Raw genomic sequence first — 9455 nt, 5'->3', positions numbered from 1 at the left:
GTGTTAGTAGGCTAAGAAGGAGAAGTCAGATATTGAGAGTAAGATTAAGCGGCCTGATAAGACAATGTTGGTAACGATTATAAAAAGACTACTATAGAAGCGAGAAGAGGTTAATGGAAGCATCTCAAAAAGAAGATTTAGAAGCAATCTTAGTGCATGTACGTGGAGAGTTTAGTAGAAATGAGAGTAGCATTTCCCGAGTATTAGAGTAAATATAATATAGACTAGTTTAGAGATTCTAAAATAGATCCATAGATTTAGATTGTCAACTTTAGACCTAGGGGGGGGGGTAGATGATAATATGAGAAACCAAGTCAAGTATGGAGACTCATATAGTGATGTGTTGAGAAAGAGTTTTGGTGATGTAGAAATTCATTCATAATCTAGCGTATTTCTCAAAGTTCAGTCGTTACAATACCCGATTGATGTCTCTAATATCAAAATTTATGTTCATGACCTATGCTCATACATTTCAGAAAGATTCACATCTATGCTCAGTTCCCAGAAAGAGGGACAAAGACTTTAGCCCAATGATTTCAACCTTACTCCATGAAGTTATGTATTTCAGCCTCATGATATGAACCTATTCGTATAAGCACTCATGTCTCATAGTGTGCTCAATCTCATGAATTCATGATTCACTCTCAATGAATAGCAACATAATGTTACAGTATTCATATTGTTATATCAGATTTCTCAAATGAGTCGTACTTATGATCTTTATAAGGTTATAAAGGGGGAGGAAGGATGAGATGAAGTTTGACTATGTAATAGTTAAATGAGAGAAGTTAGTTTGTTCCTGGTAGTAATGCATCTTTCACTCTAAGCTCCCTCGGTGATCCTTTTAGTTTTGATTATGATGTTGTGATAATAGTAATTGAGTGATGATAGAAGGAGAAGGTCGATACTTCTTATTGTGGTAGTGGTGGTGCGCTTATTCTATCTAAGGTTATAAAGGGGGAGGAAGGATGAGACGAAGTTTTACAATGCAATAGTTAGATGAGAGTACTTAGTTTGTTCCTAGTAGTAATGCGTGAAATTCCAACTGGTAGAGATGACAAGAGAATGAGAAATTCTTGGAAAGATTGGTTAGTAGGAGTCCAAGCAGTGGTCATAGTTTTAGGCTTTAATGTGGTTTTGATAACATTTGGATGAATGCATAATGCATATGTGTTTCTTGATTAGGACTCAAAGCTCTGTTGAATATGGTGGTAAAGAGTATTATTATTGGGATAAGATTTCCTATGGAGGTATCGAACCTGAATCTTGTGATTTAGATTAGTATAATCACCTTTTGTTTAGCACCTTGTGATTTAGAGTAAAGCTTGAACATAGTAAAAGCAGGAAGTTTGAATTAGATCTGGGTAAGAGTAGTCATATACCCTTGTTGGAGTTATGATTTGAAGGTAATGAGGTGTGGTATTCAGAAGGAGGGCAAGGTTTAGAGTGTTGCTAGGCTTGAATGCTAGTAGTTGTATTGCTTAAGGCATAGTAGTCATGTTCTTACTTTATGCCCAGATACCCTTGTTTCATGTCAAATAATTTCAGATAGAGAGTGACGATATTTATACCCATATTTTTCATGACTTATGTGCCATAGACAGTTCCAAACTCTTACTATGAATCAGTTCCGCCTATGTTAATAGGAAAGTTCAGAAGTTAAAAAGATAGTAAGAGTAACTCCTTTCCCTTTCATGCTCAGTTCAACCATCACTAGAAGATGAATAATCCCTAGGGGAAGATATTGTAACACCCAAAAAAATTCTAAGCTAAGACTCGAATAATTTTGTAACATCTCGCAACTCTACACTTAAAATTTGAATCGTTCGCAGTAAGTATATGAGCTTGAACCGGGTGATGTCCTACCTTTTCATGTATTTTAAGGTCTCAAGTTTATAAAGGGTATATAAAGTTATCTAGGGTCATAAGGGACCTTAAAATCCAATCCATGTTCAATGCATTCATATCGGCTAAGTTCTCGCATGAGTTCATATAAAGGTCAACTTCAAACGAAAATATCTCTTAGCATATAATTAATTAGTTGGATTATTACCTATCAAATTAAAGGTCTATGGGTCTTCTTTCCGACACCACATATTTTTTCTTATTTCGAATTTGTAGTAAAAAGTTATGGTCAATTTACTAGAAGATACCTCGGTTGGGAAATTAGCGAACTCACCTGCCTACTCTGCAATCCACCGAATGGGTTGGCAAATCTCCGAATGAGCTCGCCTAACTGTCCCAAAAACCTTAAGACTCTGTCTATTAGGATGATCTATCCCATTGGGTGATCCACTGACCATTTTCGATGAGGAGACCTCTAAATCACCAATTTGGCCAACATGATTCATTAAACGAAGTAGGGCCTAAAATATGCCTCAAGTATTTGAATTGGTACAAAATTACCCTCCATCCACCTTTCGGCCTTAAAATACCCCTGCCGTCCACCTTTTGACTCAAAAATACCCTTATGTCTAACGGATCATACTCATAAGTGGATGGAGGGAAATATATTGTACCAAATCTCATTGTTTAAGGGCATTTTAAGCCCTTTTCCGTTAAAATAATTTGAAATTACTTAATATATAAACTCACATTATTGACTTTATTTTGAATTTCATAGTAAATTAAAATTAAAAAAGAGGTTAGCCATCTACTCTCTACACCCCCCACCCCCACCCCCCACTTCTTATATCTTTCATTATTATTATTTTCTATTTGGATTTTTTCCACCATTTTAAATTTTATTTTTTTCATCTTATGAGAAACAAGAGAGAAAAAAGGAGGAAAATAACGATGCATTCATATAGAAATAATTGGTCAATAAAAGATGACTTGATTAAGCAAATATGTACGAATATCACATTTTTCTTTTGTGTGTACCCAAAATTCAAAAGAAAAGAATAAAAATAATTATTTCTCTTATTTTCAACCTCATCCCACCATATAAATAATATATATTAAAAGAATATATAAACATGCGAGTTCAATTCAAGTTTGAGTCCCGGATATCTTAATTAAGAATAAGAGATTTAAAAAAGAGAATAAAAGAGAAAATGAACAAGACATTGGATAATTGATAGAAAATTTTATATTAATAATAATAATATTTTTTTCCAGATGGACAATCAGTCGGGGTGACTATGGATCTTAGTTGGATCCTCATTTATGACTTGAGTTCTGTTATAATAAGTTGGGGGTTGATTAAAAATAGGCCAATAGGAATATATCATGAAATTTTTGAATATTCTTTTCAAGTTTATTAGGTCAAAATATGAATCATATGTGGTTTTATAAAAATATAAATTTTTAAAAACAAGATTTTTATTATTTATTTGAGATGAGTTTAAATTTGGACCAATCACATTAAGCAACTTAATAAATAAATATTTAATAATTTTACTTTAACAAAACTATTAAAATTAAGAGCAACTATGAGCCAAAGGATTAACATCAAGGGTATTTTTGAGCAAAAAGGTGGACATGGAGGATAATTTTGTACCAATTCAAATACTTAAGGGGCATTTTAGGCTCTTCTCCGTTCATAAAAAGGTCATATTCTTTGATTTTTATGGTCCTCTTATTTTCCTAGAAAGGTATTCTTGACCTTTTGCCCTCAATCAACTTCCCTAAGTCCATATTACAACCTAATATCATCATTATACGCATAACAACTCTCAAAATCCCCAATTCTCAAAGATCAAAAACTCCAAGAAAGGATTTCTCTTCCTCAAGATCTAAAGGCTCCAAGTTCAAGATTTTGTTCAAGAATCCAAAGGTTTACTTCCAAGATTATTCTCCACTCTTCATCTCCAAGAAAATTGCAAGGAAGACAAAAGCTAGGGCTTCAAGTCTTCCAATCAATTTCCTCCTCAAACTTATTCAAGAACTTTGTTCTTCCAGGTATATAGGACTTTTCATAGTGTTGGACTAATTCATCATCATGCCCTACATATAAATTCATTCAGTAAATCAGAGTTCAGTCTAGTACTTTACCCACAATTACCAAGAAATTCTAGATATGAGGTTTCTTATTTTGTATCCTGAGTTCTTAATTATTAGATTATTATATTCAATATATTGATATCCTTGGGTTGTTGTTCATGCTTATATTTCACATGAACCCTAGTTGATGAGATTTATTAAAAGTTTTTGTTCATTTATTTTCATGCATTGATTTTTGAATTGAAAGTGAGTTCAAGAGTATTTTAAAGTACTTTTTGAGAAGAGTTTAGGGGAAAACAAATGGTTCCAAAAGTACTATTTTTATCTGGAGAAAAGAACTACTATTTTAAAGAGGAGCATTAATAGTTTTGAAAATAAATTCAACGTGAAAAAGAGAAGCTTAGCTACCTTTTCAAGAGCACCTGAAATTGTCTCAATCCAGAGAGTACTTTTACATGAGCATACATTTATATTTTGAGAGTAGTATTGAGCATCGATTAGGGGTGAGAGTTCAGATAACTCATACTCCATAGCCTACGCCGCAACGTAGATAAGATTGTACTGCAAGATGGACGACTACTCACCTACCTCAAGAAGGATTTTAGTGGATCCAACAGTTCAGTTGCATCATATACTCCAGCAAGGTATAGGGTGGCTCTAGCAACATGGTTAAGACATTGTATCGTCACGAGACTCGTAGTGATGTTTGTTAGTTAGAGAATATCCCCAGTAAAGTAAAGTAAAACATATTTTAGTTTATATATTTCAGTTCAATATTACTATTATTGCCTTCCTACAATAAGAGCTTAAATGATTTTCATCATGATTTATATTATTCTTTAGTTTAGTTACCTTTCGTATTTCAGTTCAGTCATTGTTCTATTCATCCATATTACATACTCGTACATTCAATGTACTGATGTCATTCAACCTGTATCTTTTCATGATGCAGATTCAGGTACTTAGGATCATCAACAAGATTTCCATTGAGATCACATCATCTGCTCGTCAGCTTTTGGTGAGACCTTCTTGCTTGCGATGGACTCCCGTTTTATGATTTGTTAGTAGTAGCATTTTGAGGTGTCTTGGGTTTTGTCCAGACACATATCTTTATACAGTAGAGGCTTCATATATAGACAATCTTGGTCAATCTTGCAATATTCAGTTTCATATGTTTTACTTATAAACTTTATGTTTAATACTCAGTATTTTTGGATAGCTTTGAGATTTAAATAAATTGTTTTAAATGATTTTTCATTTTTGATGCTTGTGTATGCTTGAGTTAGTCTTCCACTAAGTAGTCAGCCAGGACAAGGGATCACTTGGGGACCTGGAATGGTTCTAGAGTGTCGGCTAGGTCCAGGGTGTAGGCTCGAGGCATAAAAAAAATCAATTCAATTTATTCAAATTTGTATCACAATTTACATCTATTAGTAGAGTGCCCAATGTACGCAGTCACATTCTAGGAAGGATCTGTTTCAACTAAATCTCGAATGTAATAATACTAGTTGTATGGTCCTTTAAAGTTTTGTTCTATCTCAACTAAAGATATCATTTATCATAATCCAGTCTTGGTAAAGCTTGTTGGAAGTCTGGAAGTTCCCTTGCATCGTCAATATCACATCAAATGAATTAATCTAAAAAACCTTCATGTTGGCAACCTAACCTTGGTAGTCCTTCATTTCATCACTCAGCGTTGGTCCAATCTCTATACAACACCAATAACTCTAAACTATCTTCTGCTAATGAATATCTATGATACTCAATTTGAAATCTTGTCATGCCGAAAGCTCCCTTAAAGCTACTAATGATCCTTGAATTTCTAGCATGTTATTCACCATCCTACTATGTTTCAGAAATTGAGTGCCACGAGCACTGGACCAATTTAATAGTTGTTGTATGCCTTTATGATTCTTAATATTAACGTAATCGTATTCAAGTTATTTAATAAATTCATACATATTAGAAGAATCAAGACCAAGCATATGTTTCATTATACCATTGGCACCTATTTGAGGCATAGAAGTTTGAAGATTTTCAACATTATCTAAGGAGCATTATTTGTCATACATTTTCTTATCATGTAATTTAACGTAATTTTGGCATGTTACAAAATCTGCTACTTCATATGTATGAATATCTGAATTCTGATAAATGCATTCAACTAAAGCTTTTGAACCATGTTCTATAAATTTAGGGTTTGAAAGAATTGCAGTTAAATATATTTGGTGGATAGAAAAAAGTATTTTTTGAATTTTTTAATCATAGCTACAATAACCTTTTTAAATAATTCATTTATTTTATATTCAACAAAGATAGTTGAAATCTCACATACATGTGTTAAAATTTCAGAAATAGTATGATAATACATTGTAGAAAAAACATTAATAGCATCAGAAAATGCTTTAAAAAGTTTTCTAAGTTCATTTTCTTCATCTCAGTCACTATCATTATGTTTAAAATCAAGTGAAGCATTATGAGCATTACATTGCATAGTAATAGACTTTCTATATCTATAAGCAACATCAACCATATCATAAAATCAATTTCATCAAGTTTTTACATTCTTTGGAACTTCTCTATATGGAAGCTTACACACATTGCAAAGTTCTTTATATTGATTAATTCTACTACTACTATGCATATGGAAAAAAAAATGCATTTTCAACTTTATCACCAACTACTATCAAATAATTTCACACTATCACCTACAACCAAATTTAATAGATGTACCAACACATCTAACATGTAAAAGATCTTTACTAATTGAAAAAAGTCCAAGTTCTAGCAAATTAATAGCATTTAAATTAGCAGAAGAATTATCTAAAGTAATACTAACCAATTTGTCACAAAGAGCAAAAAACTCTAAAATTTCCAATACAATAGTAGCTACAACAAAACTATTTTTCTTATGTTCACAATTTTGTAATTGATAACTCTTTCTTTGCAAATTCCAATTATATTCACTCTAATGTGCAATACCACTTAAATAATTAAAACATCACAACTACGTTCCATGTCAAGGGTAATAGCAACTCTGCAATCCATCATTTCAAAATAGGTGAGAATAAATTGGTAATATTTTTCTTTAAATTGAAAAATATCTCTTTTTATCATACTTCATGAAAAAAACTTCAATACTAGGATTATATGTATCCCAAATATATGTTATAAAACTCGGACCAGGATGTTCTTCAAAACGAAAAGGCAAATCACAAACAACAATGATTTTATTAAAGTTTTCACAAACACTCTCCCTACTAGAGGTTCGTTGAGTAAGGGGACTACTTGGTTTTGAAGGCTTTAGTTCACCCTGAACCACGTTTGACCCTCTATTCGATTGACCAATACTGAAACTTCCACAAATACCAACAAAAGCTAAATACACAAACCAGTCTTTTTATGTTTTAGACTCAAATATTTTTTAACCTTCCCCCCTCCAATGAACCTCCAGTCCAGCCAAAAGTATATTTTCGTGTTTGTTTACAAACATGTACTAAAAAAATTTCACCATTCCCCCTTATTTGGAGCAATAGGGTGCTGACTAGCTCCAACCTAAGGAACATCCTTAGATGGAGCTTCAGTAATATCAGGGTTGGGACAAGTTGGTATATCATCTAAATCTACTTCTTCGTTAAATTCTATTTTTTTTATCTAAATACATTTCACAATTACCATAAAGTCATTTATAAACCTCTGCAGAAATAATAGGAGTAGAAGAATTAATTTTTGTAGGATAGGGACATGAGAAAGTTTTTTTATTCAGATGCGTAAATTCATCTATATTAATTCTAACAAGAGGAAATTTATATGTAGAAGAACAAGAAGAAGATTTATCTTTTTAAGTAAAAAACCCTTTATTTTTTGTGGGATAAATTTCTTACCTCTGAAACTTTTTAGACGAATCCATGATATAAATATTGAAATTAAATATATAATTAAAAAGAATAGATAAAAAATAATAAATACTGAAAATAAATATAAGGTTAGAGAGTAGAGTGAATGTATGAAATGTCCATGTAAAAGAACACACGATTATAATTAAAAATTGAAAAATTGATGCTAAAACTTGAAGTTTGAATAAGATTGCTCCTCCAAAATACACCAATATAATACAAATCTTCAATTGCAAAATAATAAAATTAAATCTTTGAGAGAGATTGAGAGAAAATTGAAAATTGTTTGTTGTGTAATTAAAAATGTGAAGGGTGGGGGGTATTTATAATTTTTTTGTGAAAAAGTGTGTTGGGAGGCTAGAGGGTTGTGGGGTGGGTGGGGGTGGGTGTTGATGTGTTAGGGGGGAGGGGAAGCTAAAATATAGTTTTTAGGGCTTAGTGGCATTTGACCCCCCAATGGTTACATTGGGAATTTGGGATTCTTAAACCTCCCATGGAATGGACTGGACCGGAACTGGGATGAACCAGTACAAACTAGTGTCGGTATACAGGTACCAAAACATTGTACCATCCCGTTCTGTACCAGCTACTACGAAATTAAAATAGACCAAAATGTTTCCCGAAAATCCCTTTATTTGGATTTTCGCGATCATAGCTAATATTCTCGTTATACATGAAACATCAATCTTAAAGATAAATTATGAAATTGCCTATCATTCCCCTAAAAATTACCAACAATTTGTGAGAAAAACTAGTAGATCCTATTAGCCTTACAGGTCCAAAAGGGTCCAAATAGAATGCTGACTTTACATGCTGATAAAAAGAATTTGTGGACAACTATCTCCTTTAGGAAAATGACTACTTTGTATTTGAGCACAATGGAGACTTGCAGTTTGATGTGTAAGTGTTTCATAATCAGAGCTCATTTGAAAAAGCAGTTTCATATTTATTCAAAACATATCATCATATCAAATACTAAATCATAAAACATATAGTTTTTGTTGTTCTTAAATATAAAATAAAAAAAAACATCTTCTTCGAGGTAAGGGGTCCACAAAGTCTTTCCAACCACATATATATCATTTTGAGTCAACCCTTCATTTTATTTTGCACCACTTGAATTTTATAAACTTTATGATTTGCTAGTTTTTCTACAAACTTATGAGGAATGTCTTGCAGTCTCATAACACCTCATTAAGAATGACGTTTCGCATACAACAAAATATTATCTAAGATCACATCAATTCAAACGTTAAGTGTACATAATAAATTCAATTCTACTACAAGGGAAATGAATGTGTTTAGAGTGATGTGAGCACTTCCAAACAATTATCTTGTAATAATATGAGAGTATTCCATCCACATGTGAATAGATGTTGTGTTCAATCCAAATGAGATATAAAAGGAAAAATAAATATAAGGATTTCAAATCCATGTCTATCGAGAGAAATAAATAACCATATTGTTGAGGATGTAACACTTGCTAGGTTGAAGTTGTCACGACCAAGAATACCGTGAGTGGCACCCACACTAAACCACCTAGTGGGAAAACCATGTACCAACCCAACCAGAAGATATAACAGTAAAACATGAAATATTTAAAGTAAAATAGAT

This window comes from Solanum verrucosum, unplaced genomic scaffold, assembly GCF_900185275.1.
Source record: "Solanum verrucosum unplaced genomic scaffold, falcon-dt-bn FXZP01000065.1, whole genome shotgun sequence".
Classification (NCBI taxonomy): Eukaryota; Viridiplantae; Streptophyta; class Magnoliopsida; order Solanales; family Solanaceae; genus Solanum; species Solanum verrucosum.
The sequence above is the reverse complement of the archived record's forward strand: the minus strand, read 5'-3'. Positions refer to the sequence as shown.